This window comes from Molothrus aeneus, unplaced genomic scaffold (genome assembly GCF_037042795.1).
Source record: "Molothrus aeneus isolate 106 unplaced genomic scaffold, BPBGC_Maene_1.0 scaffold_35, whole genome shotgun sequence".
Classification (NCBI taxonomy): Eukaryota; Metazoa; Chordata; class Aves; order Passeriformes; family Icteridae; genus Molothrus; species Molothrus aeneus.
Window position 1 is genome coordinate 243,099 of NW_027099016.1, and position 21,131 is coordinate 264,229.

The 21,131-nt window shown below is 52.3% G+C and overlaps 1 pseudogene; it reads right to left on the bottom strand.

Moving 5' to 3' along the window:
• Positions 1-829: 829 nt before the first annotated feature.
• LOC136570582 (zinc finger protein 420-like) lies at positions 830-17,185 on the bottom strand (annotated as a pseudogene).
• Between the last annotated feature and the right edge of the window lie 3,946 nt (positions 17,186-21,131).

The window sequence follows — 21,131 nt, forward strand, 5'->3', positions numbered from 1 at the left end:
AGAAACTCTGGGGTCCTGCCCAAAGCCGCTGGGCGTCTGGATGTTGGGTTAGAGTGTACCAGGAAGCCTTGAAGCAGAGGCAGAGAAGAGCAGGGCTGAGTGGGAAATTGCTCCCTTGGGTAGCTCATCTGAGATGGCTGGTCCCTGGGTCAGGCTGTGCAAAGCGGGCAGACCCTGGCAGGGGACTGGGGGGTGTGCTCCTGGTCCCAGGTCCTGGTGTGGTACACACTGGCTTTGGGCTCCCAAGCAGCAGAGAACCACAGAAGGAAGCCAATAAGCGCAGCCACAGTGCTGAAGGAAAAGAAACAGGCAAAACCCACAAGGCAACTATTTCTGGTCAGAGGCAGGAGGCAACAGGGCCATTGCGCAGATTGGCTGCTCTCACAGGAAATTCTGGGCTGGGTCTCACCCATCCCGATACTCCCAGAGTCGGGGGAGATGAGGGGGGACCAATGACCACCATAGAAACAAAAAACTACAAAAATGGTATGGGATAAAAAAACAGTCCCAAGACAATGCCTGTGGGCCAGAGAGAATTAGAATTGTGGAATCATTTATGTTAGAAAAGATGTCAAATCAGTATTCCCTGATGCCACCAGAAAAAATAATTGAAAACCAAAGGTGACATTTTATGGGGCTGAAAGTCAGTCTGCTCTTCCCAATGAGTTGCTGAAGTCAATCAGCATCCCGATGGATGTTCCTCTCCATGTTCATCCAGGTACCTGTGGGAAGCCAAGAAGATGTGGAACCCACCAGCCAGGTGTCTCTCCAACATTGTTTACCAGGACCATAAATCACCAGGGCTCTGCCCAAAGGGGGTCACTGGGGATCATCCAACGCAGATCCTCCCATGGGGGATGGAGCTGGAGCAGCGCACGATGCTCTTCCCACACTCGGGGCACTCACAGGGCTTCCCTTACTGGTGCATCCATTGGTGTTATGTCAAGTGAGAGCCTCTGGAGAAGCTCTTCCCACACTCAGGACACTCGTAGGGCCTCTCCCCAGTGTGGATGCACCGGTGGGTGACAACATGGGAGTTTTGCTTGAAGCCCTTCCTGCAGTCAGGGCAGCGGAAGGGCCTCTCCTCAGTGTGTATTGGCTGATGTAGAAGGAGATGGGAGCTGGTATAAAACCTCTTCCCACACTCCCCACACTCGTAGGGCCTCTCCCCGGTGTGAATGCGCCGGTGGATGATGAGGTATGAGTTTTGCTTGAAGCGCTTCCCACAGTCGGGGCAGCAGAAGGGCCTCTCCCCTGTGTGTACTGGCTGATGCAGGAAGAGCCATGAGCTGGTCCAAAACCTCTTCCCACACTCGGCGCACTCATAGGGCTTCTCCCCAGTGTGGATGAGCTGGTGGCTGGAGAGGGTGAAGTTGTGCTTGAAGTGCTTCCCACAGTCATGGCAGCAGAAGGCCCTCTCCTCTGTGTGTATTGGCTGATGTTTGAGGAGATGGGCACTGCTCCAAAACCTCTTCCCACACTCAGCACACTCATAGGGCCTCTCCCTAGTGTGGATGCACTGGTGGATGATAAGCTGGGAGCTCCAGGAGAAGTTCTTCCCACATTCCAAGCACTCATAAGGCTGTTCCCGTTCCCTGGTGTGGATCTTACAGTGCTTGATCAGGGTGGAGCTCCGGCTGAAGCTCTTCCCACATCCCAAGCATTTGTAGGGCCGTTCTCCAGAGTGGATCTTCAGGTGGCTGTGCAGGTGGGAGCTCCGGCTAAAGCTCTTCCTACATTGCCCACACTCATAGGGACGTTCCCCAGTGTGGATCCTCTGGTGCTGGGTCAGGTCAGAGCTCTGGCTAAAGCTCTTCTCACATTCCCCACACTTATATGGACGTTCCCCAGTGTGAATCATCTGGTGATGGATTAGGTAGGAGCTCCGGCTTAAGCTCTTCCCACATTCCCCACACTCATATGGACGTTCCCCAGTGTGGAACATGGTGCTGGATCAGGTTCGAGCTCCGGCTGAAGCCCTTCCCACATTCCAAGCATTTGTGGAGCTTCTCCCAAGCTTCAGGCTTCTCTACCAGCTCTGAACTGTGTCTGGATCTCTGGCCTTCCCAGCACAGGGGGAGTCTTTCTTCCTTGCAGCTCCCTGGGCTGGATTTGCAGCCTCTCCTTGTGGTGGATCTGTGGCACTTTTCTGTGACTGTGGTCACAAGGGTTTTCAGGATGAAGAAGAGAATGTTGATTCTATGATCAGAAGGCTTGATTTATTATTTTATGATATATGTTACATTAAGATTATACTAAAAAGAAATAGAAAGGAAAAGGTTTCTTCAGAAGCTAGCTAAACTAAGAATAGAAAAGAATGAATAACAAAGATCTGTGTCTCAGACAGAGCAAGAGCCAGCTCTGCCATGAGTGGTCAAGAAATCTAAACACTCACAGGAGACCAATCATGGGTCTACCTGTTGCATTCTACAGCAGCAGATAGCCATTGTTTACTTTTGGTTGCTGAAACTGCAGCTTCTCACAAGGAAAAATCCTAAGAAAGGATTTTTCATGAAAGATGTCTGCGACACTTTTCCTCTTCCTCTATCTGGCCAAGGCTTGAGAATGACAAATCCTGGTTTGAAGCAAAAAACAAGGGGGTGAGCACCCTGGGATGGGGTTCCTCCTGAACAAGTCCATCTCAGGAAGTCACCAGATGCTTTGTGTCCATAAAACTCTCCAAAGCACCAAGACTCAGCCCCCAAAAAACCCCTCATAAGAGATCTGCCTCTCTCGTCTCTCCATTTTCGGGTTCTGCAGGTTTCCCTTCACTGGGCTGATAGGGGGCCTGTGGCTTCTGGCATGGCTCGTTCGAGGATCTTGTTTATGGATGATCCAGGGGCTTTTGATGGTCCCTTTTCCCCTGACTCTCTGCTCCAGGGTTCCACAGATCCCAGGGGTCCCCACACTCCAGGCCCTTCTGCTCTGGCCTTCAGGTTGCCAAGGGTTCTCCAGCTCTGGGTGAGCTATCCTCTCTTCCCACTCCAGGGGTCTCAGGGTTCCCCTCCACTGCTCTCCTGGGGCATCACAAAGACCCATATCCTCTCCCCACCAGTACCTGGTGATTGTCACATGGACCCCAAATAACACCCAAAGGGGGAACTGCAACTCAGCATTGGGGTCCTGCAAGATACAAAGTTCCCCCAAAAAAACCAAGCCCTTGCAGTGATCCACAAAGTTATTTGGGTCTCAAGTATGCAATCTGTAAACTCCAAACATTCCGCATAAAAAAACTCTTGAGAACTCTCTGATATATCTAGGGCAACCTCCTCCTCCCTGGCCACCTGCAGGATAGAACCTCGTACTTTTCCTGTCTCCCTTCTCGTGCTCCCATGCCTCCTCCTTCCCAACCCTGGACCTCTCCTTCGTACTCCCCTCTGCCCCACATCTGCTGCAGCACTAGCTGGTGGATTGGGAGAATAACCCCCAAAAATCCCCCAGGAATGGACAAGAGGATTGGGGATCCCCCCAGTGCAGATCCATCCCCTCCCAGAGCCCTGGAGAATCACTCAAGGGATGATGTGATGGGGACACAAAGAGACCCCCTACACGATGTCCTTTCCCGCTGTGCCCCCTCCCCTAATCTCCCTCTCCTACCCCTTTCCATCATGTACCCTAATCCCAGCTCTGCCCAGCTCAGTTTGGGGCTGACCCACCCCCTTCTTTCATTCAGTCAAAGTATCCTAAATGTCCTTTTATGACTTCTCTCCCCCTTTCAAATTGTGTTGAAAGGAATAAGTGATGTGTCTTTACAAACAGATGGTGTGAATATGCTGGGAGATAGGGCCAGCAACTTGTAGATGAGGAACTGACAGGAGAAACCACCAGTTTCAGAAAATGGTTTTTAATTCACACAGAGACTTCGACTCAGCCAAAGTCCTGATAAATTCCGGAACTTCAAGAAGAACAAAGATTTAAGAGAGCCATGAATATCATGTGTAATACAAAAGGAGAGAATGTTCAAGAAGTTTGCACATTTTCCCACAGCTAATTAAGGATGTAGATAGCTAGGGGGAGACACATTGGCAGGACAGGGACCAGATCTGGGATACCAGGTGTGGAGGGGATGGTGAGCACAAGGAGGAGGATGAAGGAACATCTGGGAAAGGCAGATTAAGGGAAAGTGTCAGAATTTTCTTTTATGGCTTTTATTTCAGAGACTGCAAAATGAACTGGTTTTGCAGAAAGCTCAGCAGCTGTCAGAGGATGAGCACCCACAGACACTGAGGGGGGCTGCAGGAGGGACAGAAGAAGGCCCTGCAGCACTTGGGCACAAAGGCCCAGCAGGTGAGTGCAAGAAGGGAGCAGAAAAAGGCCAAGCTGAAGGCAAAGGCCAGGGCAGAGCTCCTACAGCCCCTGAGGGATCAACCCCAGGGCCCAAGGGGGCCCCAGCACCCAGGGCACGGGCTCGGCCACAAGCACCCGGCAGAGGCATTGCCCTCCTCGGCAGGGGACAGCCCACCCAAACAGCCCCTGGCAAGGAATCAGGGCTCCAGCTGCAGGGCACAAGGACACTGCAAGCACAGACAGCAGCACCCTCAGGACCAGCAAGTCCACCCCTTGATGGACATGGATTGGCAGGGCTGTCACAGCTCCCATCACACCAGGGACCCTCCACACTGGAGCCCTTGAGAACATTCAGGGTGGGTCTGCATTGAGAGGAGGCCTCCCCTGATGGACACAGGGGCCTCTCAATCCACTCTGAATCTCAGATGCAAGGGGGGAAAATTGTCAAAAAGTTGTTTGATCATTCAGGGGCTAAGTGGGAAAGATGAGCAGGTGTGTTTTCTTCAACCACTATCAGTAGATGTGGGAGATAGATTTGAAATGCATGGGTTTCTACTTCCTCCTAATTGTGATTATCATTTACTGGGAAGGGATTCAATGGCTAATGTGGAAATACAGATTTGTATTCTAAAAGGTAAAACAGAGGCTAATGATGTATCTTGGTGTCAGATGAGTGGCAAGGCCTGTGCTAAACTGAGCCCTGAAGTGTGGGCAGCCCCAGGAAAACACAGACAATTTAATATGGAGCCTCTCCAAATTACTTTGAAGCAACCAGGACAAGAAGTGTCTAAAAGCAACACCCTGTTCCAAGGGTGGGAAAGAAGGAAGGGCTCACAGCCTGGTACTGAGTCCCTGTTCAAGGCAGGGCTTTTGGAGCCAGGGATGACTCCCTACAACACTCCTATCCTGCCAGTCAACAACCTGGATGGATGGACAGGAGGAGGAAAACAGAATTTTCAAGTATTAAAGTGAAGATTAACTGAGGCTGCTGGCCTGGGCCTTCCAGACAGGGAATAAGAATTTGAATTGTATGTTAAACAGGGCCGTGCCAAAGGAATCCTTCTGCTAAAACGCTTAACCCAGTGGCCAGAGAGTGGCCTCATTGTCTGCACAATTGTGCAGCCCCGGCCCCACTGGGAACTGAGGCCTGAAAACTGATAACAGCAGGAACTCTCATTGTTCAAGTCTGGCATCAAGGTAAAGCTTGGATAACCAAAAGAACCTCTAAATAGATGAGCAGGGCTCGGTTATTACAGTATGAAACTTGTTCAGTGGCACCAGGAGGATTTAGAACAGAGGACAGGGGAAGAGTTTAACCCAGCATCCTGTTTGAACAGCCTGGAGAGGGGCTGGCAAGAAACCCAGGACTGCACTCAAGGGACAGAGCTCCCGACCCAGGCTGAGAGAGACTGATGAGACACATCCACCTTGGGACTTTGCTGTTGCCAACACCCAGCCAGGACATCGGCTCCTGCCTAAGGAGTGCAAAGCAGCACCACTGGTGGCCAAGGGGCCCATGCCAAGTGTCCCTGAGGCCAGAAACAGCCGCCAGCACAGCTGAACACGGGGGGACCCCTCAGCCTGGCCTCAGGGGCTCTGAAGCCCCGGAGATTTGCACTTCCCGCCTGCAGCAGGACCATGGGAGCCGCCCCTGAGCCTGCCCTGAAGGCAACGCAGCAGCAGCCAGGGCTCCACAGCGGGCCAAGCCCCTGGGCCTGCCCACAGATCCTCTGCTCAAACCCTCGGAAATCCTGGCCACCCTCCTCTGGCACCTCCAGCCACTGCGGCCAAGCCTTGCTGCCACTGCTGCAGCTTCAGCGCTGGCTGGGCCTGCACTGCCACAGCTGCTGGGGAGCACCACGGCACAATTCCACTCTGGGGCTCACTCACACCCACACTCTGGACTAACTGGAATAAGATTACACCATGGGAATGTTTTTTCTTAATAATGCTACTTTTATATTGTCACTTCGTTTGGGTCAGCAGTGTGACAATCAATTTTTATTCTTAGCTGAAGAAGTAGAAAAAAATCTTTATGGCTTTGGATTCTTTTTGGGCGTGTGTTTGTGTGGCTGTTAGTGATGGAAAAATTTTGTTGTGGTTTTTGTTATCTTTACCTATAGGTTACAATTGCAAAACTAGAAGAGATTAAAATGTGGCCCTTTAATGCATAAACAGTTATTAGAATACTGTTAAAAAAAAAAATCTGGTCTTTGCTGGGGGCCACATGTGAGTCACAGAATGGCTTCCCTGGAAGAGAAGCTTCATTCCAGGCAGCCTGGAGAGGAGCTTTAGAAATGTAAATTAACACTCCTGGGGCAAAGCCTGGACAATGTACCTGGGTCTTCCTGCCTGGGGCAGGAATTGGGCTGATTCCCTCTGCCCCTCACCCCAAGCTCTGCCTGCTTGCCCTGATGGAATTTGCACAGCTCAAGGCAGAGCCCAGGGTGAGGATATCTGACCCTGAAACAGGTGAAGCTGCAAAGGGAAACAGCAAAAGGAGAAAGTTGTGAAAACTTCACTAAGTGCGGGAGAAATCATCCCTCTGCCCACTCCAACATGTGCTGTCACTGTCTGTGTTATATAGGGTGTATTAGAGCACTGGGGTGTTTCTGCTACTACAACATCAGAGAAATCAGTTAGGAATCCAAGTATTTGATAATTTAATTAGAGAAAAGCAGTCAATTGATGCAGCTGTGGCTGGAAGGAGCACCCAAAAATGGGGAAAAGATGAACGGCCAGCAGAACAAATCCTACAACACCGTGGACCAGCCCCTGGGAACCCAAACCAATTCATATCAGGAGCCACAGAACCCATTTCTCATTTCAATGGCATCATTAGATTACAAGCTGCCCTCGGAATAACCAACCAGACAGCTCCAGCTCCTGACATTCCTGCTGACCAATCCACTGAAATGAGGAACACAACATTTCACCATGGGATGGGATCAGATCATCTGTTAGCAGAAAAAGGAAGAGTTAATGAAAAATTAAATGACTCAAACTGCTGTTGGCAAATACATGACAACCAAAAAGTGGAGAAACAGAAAACAAAGGAAATAAGAAAGCAGCTCATGTACTGGTACAAACGTGAAAAGGATGGGAATGGGACACGGTTTTGTGGCTCCCTGGCAGACCATGGGTTAAACGAATGCTGTTTCTCCTCTGATGTGCTACAGCAACTCTCATCTTTTTACCATGCTCCACACCGTGAGAGTGCAGCTCATTCAGCAGCTGAGCGAGGGGATGCAGGTGGCAGCCAGGCCTCCTGATCCAGAAACGGCTACAGAAGGACAGGGAATGAGGGCACTGAGAATAATCCCAAAAGCAAAGAGGACCCAGTAAGAAAAATCAGACGCAATGAGTGAATCTGCTTGGAGAAAGGGTCAGGGACTTGTAGACAGGAAAGCAATGGAAGAAACCATAAGCTTCAGAAAATGTTGCTAATTGACACAGACTCGTGCTTCAAGTCCTGCTAAATTCCTGAACTTCGAGGAAAAGAACAAAGAGTTAACAGAGCCAGGAATATCGGCTGTTCTACAAAAGTGGGTATGCACATTAACGAGGACATGCAGTTGGCGGATCGGGAAGTCTGAACCTTCCAAGTACCTCAGCCAGTGGGCAAAGGGAGAGGGAGATGAGGCCGGGAAAATGAGGATAAAAAGGAGGCTGCGAACTACAACAATGGCAGAGAGCGCACGGCAAATGCCCCACGACCTCTCCCTCTGCTCAGCAATAAAGTCACTTGTACAGGACTCCTCTGTCTACTCGGGGCACAGAAACCTCCGGCCACGTCAATTTCCCCGCACAGCCCCGGGCACGGGGCAGCCGCCTCTGTCCCAGCCACAGCAACCGGGCCGAGCCAGCGCTGCTCCGGCAGCGGCTCCTGCCGAGGCAGCGGCCGCAAGGAGACCGCGGGCAGCCGCTCCCGCAGCGCCCTCGCGCCAGCGGCAACACGCGCCGGACACGGCACAACGAACCCGCCTGAGCCCCCTGCCGTCCCCGAAGCCCGCAGCGAGCCCCGAGCCCCCGCACAACCCAGCGCGCCTCCCACCTGCGCTGCGGCCGCCTCTCAGCTCCGCCGCCGCCTCAGCGCGCGAGCCACGGCCGCCCTCAGGCCGCCACCGGGGCCCTGCCCCGCCCCGCTCCCACCAATCAGCGCGCCAGAACCACGACTGACGGCACCATCGCCCAATCGCAGCCAGGGGCGGGCTCTGCACACGGCACAGCCTCGCCCCGCGCTCTCAGGGCCCCCCGGGCTGCGTGAGGGCAGAGCCGGAGATGAGGAACAGCCCTGGAACGGGCCCGAGCCCGAGGGGGATTGAGCTGAAAACACAAACAAACTTCTCCGCACCTTCCGCTACGGCTTTCCCAGCACGGCGGCTTCGGTGGCTCCAGCTCAGCGGGAAGCCCTGGAGCCTCACTTCTCCTACCCCTAATTAGGAGCATCAGGGCATCTGATCAGCATCTTCATCAGTGCGATACTAACCAAACTGAACTGATGTGGAGCCCCCAGCAGCGCCTCTCTGCCGTCCCAGCTGCAGCCCTCGCTGGCTGCTCCAGCCTCAAGGGCAGACCGGGAGCTCTGGGAAGGGGTCTCGGCTCGGGGCGCAGCCCCCGGGGCAGCCCCATGGCCCCCACGGCAGCTCCAAGGCTCCTCCAGCCGGGATGGAACGTGGCACGGGGAGCAGGGGAAGGGACGGGGCTGCCGGCGCCAGGGGAACACGAGGGACACCGGGGGCACTTCACAAGCATTTAATGCAAAAGATAAAATCATAAGGAAGGCAAAAGGAACAGCACCTGCGTCACCATAGCACAGGGCCACACGAGGACATGTCCCACTGGAGTGCGGTGACACTGGCCGGATGCTGGGCACCCACCAAAGCCGCTCTCTCACTGCCCTCCACAGCCGGACAGAGGAGACAAAATGTAACCAAGGGTTCAGGAGTTGAGATAAGGACCGGGAGAGATCCCGCATCAAACATCATCATGGGCAGAACAGGCTCAAAACTGGAGATATGAGTTGAATTTATTGGTTACAAACTGGGGACTAATAGAAGTAGTAGACTAGTAGAAGTAGATGAAAACCCCTTCAAAACACCTTCCCCCACCATTCCCTCCTTCCAGCTCTACCTCCTACTTCAACAGTCCAGGGAGACAGGGAATGGCGCCTTGCTCAGTTCATGCCCCGTGGCTTCTCCCTCTGCTCAGGGACAGGAATCATTGCCCTGCTCACTACTGGAGTGCCTCCCATAGGAAAGTTCCACAGGAACTTCTCCAACCTGAGTCCATCCCATGGGGCACAGCCCCCCTCAAACTGCTACACTGTGGGTTACTCTGCCACGGGGTCAGTCCTTCCAGGACAGGCTGCTCCAGTGGGGCCCTTCTGGCCACGGGTCTCCCATGGAGTCACAGCCTCCTCTCAGACATCCTGGTGCTTGGGCATGGGCTCCTGGTATGTGGGAACTCAGCACATCACTCCGGATGTCCAGAGTTACCGAGAGAACCCTTGGGGGGCTTGGAAATCCTACAATGTTGCCAGGAGCGTCTGGTGGCTTGACTTCGATCCCTCTAGGGATGTGCCACCTGTTTGAGGACATGAGAGTCACTTGAGAATGAATGGTGCAAGAATGATGTATTTGCAAGGTGAAATACAGATTTGGGTTTTGGTACAGGGGGGTTATGGAGACAAGATGGAGGGATCAGGGCATGTCTTGTCCTTCTTCTTTCTTCTTCTTGTCATCCATTTTCTGTGGTGATGTTGGCACTTGGGGATTTGTCCATGGTGAAGGTGTACTTGCTAATATGGGTGAAAGGTATTGGGGAATAAAGGTAAATACGATGTACGTAGTTTTTAGTATAAAAAGACATGACCGCCCTATGGGTGGTCAGAGTGCCCTTGGCTGCCTTGCAGGTCAGACCTCTGCTGGGCAGAAAGAAAATTCTGTAGATAAGAAATAATAAACAATATGAAGACTGAAAACCTGAAGAGTCCAGACTTGTCCTTTGAAGCGCGGGCTGCCCCAAAACCATCCTACACGTGTCTGGGCAGAGACAGACAGCCGACCAGACACTGGTGGATCTCTGCATCCCCGTGAATCTCCAAGGGCCATCAGTCTGCAATTCCCACGGTTGGTCTCTGTCCCCATGAATGTTCCTGCCCCTACATTCATCAAGGTGTTCAGAGGGAACCGGGAAGATGTGGAGCCTCCCAGCCAGGTTTCTTCCCAACACGGATCACCCAGACCATGGATCACCAGGGATCTGCCCAATGGAGGTCACTGGGGATCATCCAATGCAGATCCTCCCTTGGGGGATGGAGCTGGAGCAGCGCATGAAACTCTTCCCACACTTGGGGCACTCGCAGGATTTCCCTCTACAGGTACCTCAGTGAGTGTCAGGTCAAGGTTGAGCTCCTGGAGAAGCTCTTCCCACTCTCAGGACACTCATAGGGCCTCTCCCTGGTGTGTCCTCAGGTGTGAGCTCTGGCTGGGGTAGCACGGGGCTCTTGCCTGCTCCCACCCACTGAGCGGGAAGCAGGAAGGGGAAAGGAAGGAAAAGTGATGGGTGGAGATAAAAATTTGGGGGTTGTGGTCACCCTGGGTGGGAGCTTCCAATCCTTTGGTCTGGAGATCTTGAAAGGGGGGCACGCAGAGATGGATGGGGGATCCCCAGGGATTTTGGGGGCAGGATGAGGGATTGTGTGAGTCCCTTGCTGGGGGGAAGAGGGTCTGGCTGGAGCCCCCTGGTGCTCCTGGGGCCCTCGGCTGGAGAGTTGGCATAGGCTCAAAATAGCTCGATCCCACTTCAAAATCCTCAATCCCACCCCAAAATACACAATCCCACAGAATCCCCAAAACCCACAGAAGTGGTGGGGATGGAGACTGGGACTAGTGGGATGAGGGAGAGATTCTGCTTCCTAGAACAGAGGAGTATATAGAGCAATAGGCAGAACTGGAGGGGTTTCCCTCCTGGCATTCTCCAGCCCTTGGCATTCCCGGTTGCCAGGTCCCTTGAGGGAATCCAACCCCTCCTCACCATCCCCCTGTGTTTAGCCCTTTCCTTCCCACAACCTCCACTGGCTTCTTCTCTGGAGAAAACTTGGATCCACTGACTCCTTGCTCTCCCCTCTGTACATGCAGATACTTCTCCATTGATAAATATTGTCCTCATGTACTCTGTGAGCCTGTAAATAATGGACAAGGCTTGGCAACCTCAGGACTGGATTTTTTGGGTGTGTGTTGTTGGGATTTTTTAAATATTGATGTCTCTTCTCCATTCCCTTTCCAGGTTGGGAGGATGTAAACACAGCTCCAGTCTTTCAGTGTCTGAGGTGTGAGCATTTAGCACCAGACTGTGCCAGGCATGGAGCCACAGGGACACCGGAGGGACATTTACCTGCCTGACACAGCCTCAGCTGAGCAACTACAGCCTGTGCTGAAACAGCCACTGGCAGAGATGATTTCTGATGAATCTTGTCTGCCTCCCAGGAACCAGTTTGAAAAGAAAAACATCTCAATTTGCTGAGGCAAAGAAAAAGAAAGATAGTATTGAATAAAATAAAAGCAAGGCCTCTTGGGACAATGGTTGTCTTTAAAAAGCCAAAGCCAACAACACTCTGTATTGATTTAAAATCTAGCTTTTGATTTCTCTGTTTTTCATATCTGTTGTCTTCTGGAAAATTGTGGTAGTGGAGTTTGGTTGGTTTTGTTTGTTTTTTTTTTTTTAAGCAGACATGCTGAAATATTTCTAGGTAAAGAAAACAAATAGGAAATTTTCCCCTTCTCCTAATCAAATTGTGTGGTTTGTCAACAGAAGTATTGAGACTGTATGTCCAGCAAGCCTGTGCCATTCCAAAGTGCTTTCCTTTGAAATGACAGCTCTTTTACTTTGTGGATAGGAATAAATCAAAGCTATCCTGGAAACAGAAACTGTCCCTCCTTTTTTCCCTTCTTACAGGAATACAAACATGTTTTGTTCTGGTGAATGCTTTCCACATGAGGGCAGCCCATGTCCAGCCCAAATTCCTCTCTTGCAGGAAAGTCTCTCCTGCAGATGCAGAGCTTGAGCTGACAGAGAAAAATGGGACCTCACAAGAGAAGAAAAGTCTTCTAAGGAGAATAGAATTGTTCAGGTTGGAAAAGAGCTCTGAGCTCATCAAGTCCAACCATCAACCCAGCACTTCCAAGGCCACCACAACCATGTCCCCAAGTGCCATATCTACAGGTGCTTGAAATGCCTTCATGGATGTGACTCACCCTTAGCCCTTACAGCCTGTTTCAGTGCTTGACCACGCTTTCAGGGAAAAAATTGTTCCTCTGTCCTATCTAAACCTTCTCTGGCACAACTTATGTGTGACCTTGTTCACAGGAGTGTTAGGATGAGGGAAGAGACGAGGATCAACTCCATGTTTCAGAAGGCTTGATTTATTATTTTATGATATATATTTTATTAAAACTGTACTAAAAGAATAGAAGAAAGGTTTTCATCAGAAGGCTAGCTAAGAATAGAATAAGAAGGAATAAATAACAAAGGCTTGTGTCTCGGACAGAGAGTCTGAGCCAGCTGACTGTGATTGGCCATTAATTAGAAACAACCACATGAGACCAATCACAGATCCACCTGTTGCATTCCACAGCAGCAGATAATCATTGTTTACATTTTGTTCCTGAGGTCTCTTGTTGAGGCTTCCAGTCTCTCAGCTTCTCAGGAGGAAAAATCCTAAGGAAAGGATTTTTCATAAAACATGTCTGTGACACTTGTGGCCATTTCCTCTCGTCCCATCGCTTTTCTGTGGGGGAAGAGACTGATTCCCCCCTTGCTGCAGGTGCCTTTCAGGGAGCTGTGCCCTGCTGTCTCCTGCTCAGCTGCTCTCGCCCAGCACCCCAGGGCCCTTCCCAGCCCCTGTGCCCCAGGCTCTGCAGGGGCTCCTGTGACCCCAGCGCAGGATCCGCAGGATCCAACACTGGGCCCTGGGGAACTTCCGACCCTTGGCCTCAGCCCATCCCTCCAGGCTGCTCAGATCCCCCTGCAGAGCCTTCCTGCCCTCCAGCACACCAACACCACCCACTGAAGCCAAGACTCCAATTGCACCATACTTTTTTTTTTTTCCATTGAATTCCTTGAATAGAGCCACAATCACCCACAAACCTCCTGACTGCTCAGGACCTGGCTGTGCTGCCCTGACCCAACCTTCAGAGAAAGAAAGGATCGGGTTCCAGCCCTGTTCTCAGCACTGTTTTACTCCTGGTGAGGTGACAGCAGGAGGGTTTTGTTGTCTTTGCCTTGGGAATTGTAGATCATGGCTGCTGTTGCCACTCTTCTGGCTGCCACCTGAATTTTATCAGTACAACTGCAATTGCCTCTTTCAATCAGTGCTACCCACGGCGCTTTCATGATGGGGAACTCAGTATTTTTGTCACAGAACTCGTGCTTAGCAGATTTTTAAATACTCACAAGTGCCTGAGCACTAAGCTGAGGACAATTAAAGCCACACAGGCCACATTTACAGCACTCACATTCACAGCCCTGTTGCTGGTGCTGGTGAAATAGAATCAATTTACAGAAGCCATCACAGAAATTGCCTCTGGGGTGTCAAACAAATGAAAAAATCCACCAGGAGAAGGAAAAAAACAGAACTTATTGACCAACTTCATTGCTTCTTCTGAGCAGCAGAAAATAGAGATGACACCAAACTGGGTGTGAGTGTGGATCTGTTGGAGGGTAGGAGGCTCTGCAGAGGAACCTGGACAGCCTGGATCCCAGGGGTGAATCCAACGATGTGAGGTTTAACAAGATCAAGTGCTGGGTCCTGCACTTTGGCTACAACAACCCCTGCAGCACTACAGGCTGGGGACAGAGGGGCTGGACAGCAGCCAGGCAGAAAGGGACCTGGGGGCACTGATGGACAGCAGCTGGACATGAGGCAGCAGTGTGCCCAAGTGGGCAAGAAGGCCAATGGCTCCTGGCCTGGATTGGGAATGGTGTGGCCAGCAGGAGCAGGGCAGGGATTCTTCCCCTGCATTCAGTACTGATGAGGCCACACCTTGAGTCCTGTGTCCAGTCCTGGGCCCCCAATTTAGGAAGGATCTTGAGATGCTGGAACATGTCCAGAGAAGGGCAGCAAGGCTGGTGAAGGGTCTGGAACACAAGTCCTGTGAAGACCAGCTGAGAGAGCTGGGAGTGTTTATCCTGGAGAACAGGAGGCTCAGGAGAGACCTCATCATTGCCTGCAAGTCCCTAACAGGAGGGGGCAGCCAGGTGGGGTTGGGCTCTGTTCCCAGGGAACAGTGACAGGACAGGAAGACACTGCCTGGAGCTGCACTGGGGAGGTCCAGGCTGGACATTGGGAAGTTCTTCATAGAAAGTGTGATTGGGAATTGGGATGGGCTGCCCAGGGAGGTGGTAGAGTGACTGTCCCTGGAGCAGTTTAAAACTGGAAGTGACACCTAGTGCCATGGTCAGGGTGACAGGGTGGTGTTGGGTCATAGGCTGGACTTGATCTCAAAGGTCTTTTCCAAGCTGGTTAATTCTGTGATTCTGTGATCTGGGCCTGCATGGCCCCAGTTTTAGGGGAAACTCCTCTCCAATTGCTATAGATACCCCCAAATCCTCTCAAGCCCTACATTTTCCTCCCAAATGACAGTAAAATCACTGGGTTTAGAGGTCTTTGTTCAATTTCTTTATTTTTATGACAATTTCATGTTTTTGTAGGGAATAAAAATAGATGAAATAAAATCAAGCTCAAAAAAAGGAGTTACTTGTCAGCATCATGAGAATATCTGTAGGGTTGGGTTCAGTGCAGGGAAGAGCCTTTGTTGGAGGGGTTTCCACCCCAGATCTTGGTCTTTGCCCAAATCCATCACCATTTGGCTATGGAAGACACCTGTGGGCCATAGAGAATCAGAATAATGGAACCACTGAGGCTCGAAAAGACCTCAAAGACGATCCAACATTGCTTGATGCCACAGGAAAAAAGGATTGGATGGAAGAGCTGAGACTTTTAGGGTTGAAAGCCAACAAATCCACTCTTTCTAATGAATCCTTGATGCCATTCTGAGTCTCGATGGATGTTCCTGCCCCTGCCTTCATTCAGGTGCCCACAGGGAATCAGGATGATGTGGAGACCACCAGCCAGGTGTCTTCTCAAAAGAGTTCGCCCAGAATAGGGGTCACCAGGACACTGTCCAACAGGGGTCACTGGGGATAACCCAAAGCAGATCCTCCCATGGAGGATGGAGCAGTGCACAAAGCTCTTCTTGCACTTGGGGCACTTACAGGGCTTCCCTTACAGGTGGGTCCATTTGTGTGATGTCAAGGCAGAGCTCTGTCCCTTCCCACGCTCCCCACACTCGTAGGGCCTCTCCCCACTGTGGATGCCCTGGTGCATGGTGAGGGTGAAGTTGTACTTGAAGCCCTTCCCGCAGTCAGGGCAGCAGAAGGGCCTCTACTCCGTGTGTGTTTGATGATGCATGAGGAGATTTGACCTGGTCTGAAACCCCTTCCCACACTTGGAACACTCGTAGGGCTGTTCCTCACTGTGGGTCTTCTTGTGGCCGATCAGGCTAGATCTATGGCAGAAGCTCTTCCCACATCTGAAGCATTTGTAGGGTCGTTCTCCCGAGTGGATCTTCTGGTGCTGGACTAGGACTGAGCTCAGGCTGAAGCTCTTCCCACACTCCCCACACTTGTAGGGCCGTTCCCCTGTGTGCTGGCGCATGTGGGGGATGAGCTGGGAGCTGCAGTTGAAGCTCTTCCCACATTCCAAGCACTTGTAGGGCCATTCCCCTGTGTGCACTTGGTGGTGGATGAAGAGGTGGGAGGTGTGGCTGAAGCTCTTCCCACATTCTAAGCACATGTAGGGCTTTTCCCTGGCATCAAGCTGCTCATGGACCACCAGAGTGGATTTTTGGATGAAGCAATGGGGGGGTCTTTGCTCCTCAGAGCACCCTGGGCTGGGTTTGGAGCCCTTCCTTGTGGGGGATTCCTTTGGTTTTTCCTCCTTGTTGGATTCCTGCCCCTTGGAGCCACTCAAAATGGCCTCTTCCACGAGATTCTGCTGTGGGGATTTGTCCATCCTGGTCTCCATCTGCAGCTCAGTGCCTGGGGGAGGAAGGACAAGGAGAGAATGGGAGAAGGGAAAAGGCAGAAGGAGAAGAAGGAAGGAGATCCCCCCATCCATCCCTGGCAGGATGGTGTTAGCAGCAGGGCTGTCCTGCAGCCAGGGGCCGTGCTGGGCTGGGAGATGGAACAGGAGAGAGGGGGAAAGGGGCAGTGACTTCCTCCTCACCTGCCTGGCTGTCCTGGAGCATTTTCCTCACTGCCCCCTCCTCCTCCATTTGGCCAAGCCTTGGGAATAAGAAATCGGGTTTTGAGGGAAAAACAAGGGGTGAGCACATTGGCCTGAGAGTTCCTCCTGCCTGAGTCCATCTCTAGAAGTCACCAAGTATCTTGTGTCCATGAAAATCTCCAGAACATCAAGACTCAAAGGAAAAAAATCCCTCCCTGGGTTTTCCCCTTGTGGATGCTGCGGGTCCTGCATATATTGGAGGTCTGCTCCAGGTTTCCAGGAACCCCAGGGATTCCCCTCACGTTGGGGTTCTGGGAGTCCCCCTTCTCTGGGCTGCTGAGGGTCCCATGGGTCCCCCTCTCTGGAGCTGCACTAAGGGATGCCGAGGGTTTTGGGGTCCCTCCTCCCCATGACTCTCTGTTCCGGGGTGCAGGGGGTCTCAGGGGTCTCCTCCCTCTGGGGTCCCCACTTCGGTGTCCCACGGTGTCCCCCACTCCAAGCTCATCCCTTCTCTGCTGCCTCTTCTCCAGGTTCCCCTCACTCCCGGCTGTCGGGGTCCCCCTCTCCAGGCCCCCATTTCAGGGTCAGGGACTCCCGGGGCTCCCCCATTTTCGCGTTCCCCCTCTCAAAGCTGCTCCTCTCCCCCCGCCGGTACCGGGCGAGCCTCACGTGGCTCCGGGGACCTTCCATCCCCCACCCACCCGGCAGCCGCACCGGGAAACTCCAAAAACAAAACTTCCCAGGACCCCCGCAGAATCCGCCCAAAGAGGGCTTCCAGTCAGCTTTGGACTCCTGTAAGATCCAAACATCGCTCCGCCCGCCCCGTCCCGAAAAAAAGAAACAGAAACCGCCAAAGATACTTCGGGTGAGCTCCAAATATCCCTCCCTCCTTCAAAAAACTCCTGCCGGGATCGCCCAAGATATTCGGGGCGAGGTCTCCCTCCCCGCTCACCTGCGGGATGCTGCGGGCGATGCTCCCGACGCGAAGGGGCTGCAGAGCCAGAGAGCGATGGACGCTCGTGCTGCCTCCTCTGGCTGCTCCTCTTCTTGCTCCTCCTCTACCCCTCCTCTTCCTCTCGCCCCTCCTCCTCCTCCTCCTCCTCCTCTTCCTCCTCCTCCTCCTATCCCTCGGCTGCAGGCGAGGAGCTCTCGGGTGAGCGGAGCGGGGACGGGACCCGCTGGAAAGGGGTGGGAGAGGGGGATAGGGGGAGGTGGGACAGGGGGAAGAGGGTTCTCGATGACGGGCTCACAGTTAAACCCAGGACCCCCAAATCCCCTCCCTGTCCTCCCAGCCCTTCCCGGCGCTGTGGGGGCCGGGCCGTGCCCCAGTGCCGGCTCAGGGGCTGCTCCAGGCTGACGTGCAGCCTGGCAGCTGGAGGTGACCCCACACTGAGGGGGGTTTCCAGCAGCACCAGGAGCTCGTGAGTCCAGTCCCCATTGGGGACCACATCGGTGGCCACCACAGAGAGCTCCTGCTGGCCCTGGAACCACCTCACCTGGATGGCAGCAGGGTAGAAATCCATCACGGAGCAGAGCAGGCAGCCGGGGCCGGGCTGGGAGCTCGAGGGCACCAGCGAGATGGATACGGTGGGATGAGCAGAGGGCTTGGGGACCCCCCAGTGCGAATCTGCGCCTCTCCCCCACCCCCCCCAAGCTGCAAGGAATCGCTCCAGGGAACGAGTGCTGCAGGACAGAGATCCATCCTTTCTCTCACCCCCTTTCTCATTCCCCAAATCTAAAGACCCCTTCCAACACAATTGGGATTTCCCAGCCTCGTGCCCCAGTCTTTGGAGATCCCAGCCCCTTCTTTTCCCCCATTCTTTTGCCCCTTCCATACCATCCCACCAATCCCAAACCCCCCCTGCCCTGTGTTTGGTTTTGGGGGATGCAGGCCAGGCCCCTCCTCCTCAGTCTGGGGGCCACGTTCCCCCTTTCCCTCTATTCTGGCAGCTCCTGGCAGCTTTTTCTCTAGGAGGAATCCCTGAGTTTTGGGATTTTTGGGGTGCAGTTTTGGAGGGAGAGAGCTCACTCTGGCTTTCCCCTCCCTGTTGTGGCCTCTCAGCTGCCCCTGACACCCTGAGGGTGCTGGGATTTCCCTCCTGGGGACAAGGATGTTCATTCCCTTCCAGGAGCCCAATGCCCGGCTGGGGCTCCAGGTCAGGGGGTCCTTGAGCAGCTGCCCCAGAACCTCCCCCAGGGTCTCCCAGCACAGCCAGAGCCACTTGGCCTGGGGTCCCCAAAGGCCTCAGTAAGCCCCAGGTCCCTCCCAGGAACCCTCAACCCCCTCAAACCCAGCATCCCCCACATCCCCTGCAAGTTCCCCCCATGACCCAGGCCATGGCCATGTCCCCACTTGTCACTGGCCATGTCCCACCATGTCCTCACCCACGGCTGTCTCCCCACCATGTTTCCATCCCTGTCATTGTCCCCCACATCTCCATCCATGCCCGTGTCCCCCTGTGTCCCATGGTAAAAAGATGAGAGTTGCTGTAGCACATCAGAGGAGAAACAGCATTCGTTAAACCCATGGTCTGCCAGGGAACCACAAAACCGTGTCCCATTCCCATCCTTTCCACATTTGTACCAGTACATGAGCTGCTTTCTTGTTTCCTTTTTCTTCTGTTTCTCTACTTTTCCATTGTCATCTATTTGCCAACAGAGTTTGAGTCATTTAATTTTCCAGAAACTCCTCCTTTGTCTGCTAACAGATGATCTGATCCCATCCCATGGTGAAATGTTGTGTTCCTCATTTCAGTGGATTGGTCAGCAGGAAGGTCAGGAGCTGGAGCTGTCTGGTTGGTTATTCCGAGGGCAGCTTGTAATCTAATGATGCCATTGAAATGAGAAATGGGTTCTGTGGCTCCTGATATGAATTGGTTTGGGTTCCCAGGGGCTGGTCCACGGTGTTGTAGGATTTGTTCTGCTGGCCGTTCATCTTTTCTCCATTTTTGAGGGCTCTCTCCAGCCACAGCTGCATCAATTGACTGCTTTTCTCTAACTGAATCATCAAAAACTTGGATTCCCAGCTGATTTCTCTGAAGTTGTGTTAGCAAAAAATCCCCAGTGCTCTAATACACCCTATATAACATAGACAGTGACAGCACATGTTGGAGTGGGCAGAGGGATGATTCCCCCCCGCACTTATTTTAGTGAAGTTTTCACAACTTTCTCCTTTTGCTGTTTCCCTTTGCAGCTTTAACCCTTTTCTGTTGCAGGGTCAGATATCCTCACCCTGGGCTCTGCCTTGAGCTGTGCAAATTCCATCAGTGCAAGCAGGCAGAGCTTGGGGTGAGGGGCAGAGGGAATCAGCCCAATTCCTGCCCCAGGCAGGAAGACCCAGGTACATTGTCCAGGCTTTGCCCCAGGAGTGTTAATTTACATTTCTAAAGCTCCTCTCCAGGATGCCTGGAATGAAGCTTCTCTTCCAGGGAAGCCATTCTGTGACTCACATGTGGTCCCCCTAAAAGCTACTTTTTTTTTTTTTAACAATACAATATTAACTTTTTACCAGTTTAAGGGTCACCTTTAAAGCTCTTCTGGTTTTTAAAAATGAGGCCTAAATTTGAATATCGAAGAACCCATACCAAAATTTTTCCATCACAACAGCCACACACACACATATGCAAAAAAAATCCAAAGCCATAAAGATTTTTTCTACTTCTTCTCCTACGACTAAAAACTGACTCTCACACCCCTGGCCCAACACCCCTAATCTAACTGGCAATATAAAAGTGGGATTATTAAGAAAAAACATTCTAATCGTGTAATCTTGTCACCAAAACTGCAAGAAGAACCAAAATTCTTCAACAATATTTCTAGTGTTAGAGAATCAAGGCAATAATTGATTCTGTCCAGGATGTGCAACAGAAATCATTTCACCCACACATAGCTCAGGTGTGCAGAGAAAAATCTTTCCATGACACGTGGGTTTTACTAGATTTATCCTTAACTTTTTACCATCCAAAAGCCATTCTAATTGTTTATTGTTCATTGCTTCCAAGTTGCCGGGATCTTAGAAGCATTTGGTTTCCTATAGGACCCGGATTTCTTTGCTTCTGATGTTAATTAGGTCCACACTCCTGGATTTCCTTCTCAGCCTTTTCCAGACCAGGTGTCGCCAGCTGTGCCGGGGGCAGTGTCTGGGGTAGCTGTTGGTTGCTGTTTGCTGCTGGGCGTTGATGTTTTGTTGCTGGTCGTTATCTCTGTGGGTGTCTTTTGGGCTATTCCCAGTCTGTGGGGATGTTGAACTCATCTCCATTGAGTGCTGTAACACCCCTTAAATAAAACCTTTAAAATTTCTTTCCGCAAGGCAAAGACAAACCAAGCCTCAGTAGAGAAATAAGATTTAGAAGACATAAACTTGCTATATTTTGCAGCAATGCAATCGCAGTCAGCCCAGAGTGTGGGTGTGAGTGAACCCCAGAGTGGAATTGTGCCGTGGTGCTCCCCAGCAGCTGTGGCAGTGCAGGCCCAGCCAGCGCTGAAGCTGCAGCAGTGGCAGCAAGGCTTGGCCGCAGTGGCTGGAGGTGCCAGAGGAGGGTGGCCAGGATTTCCC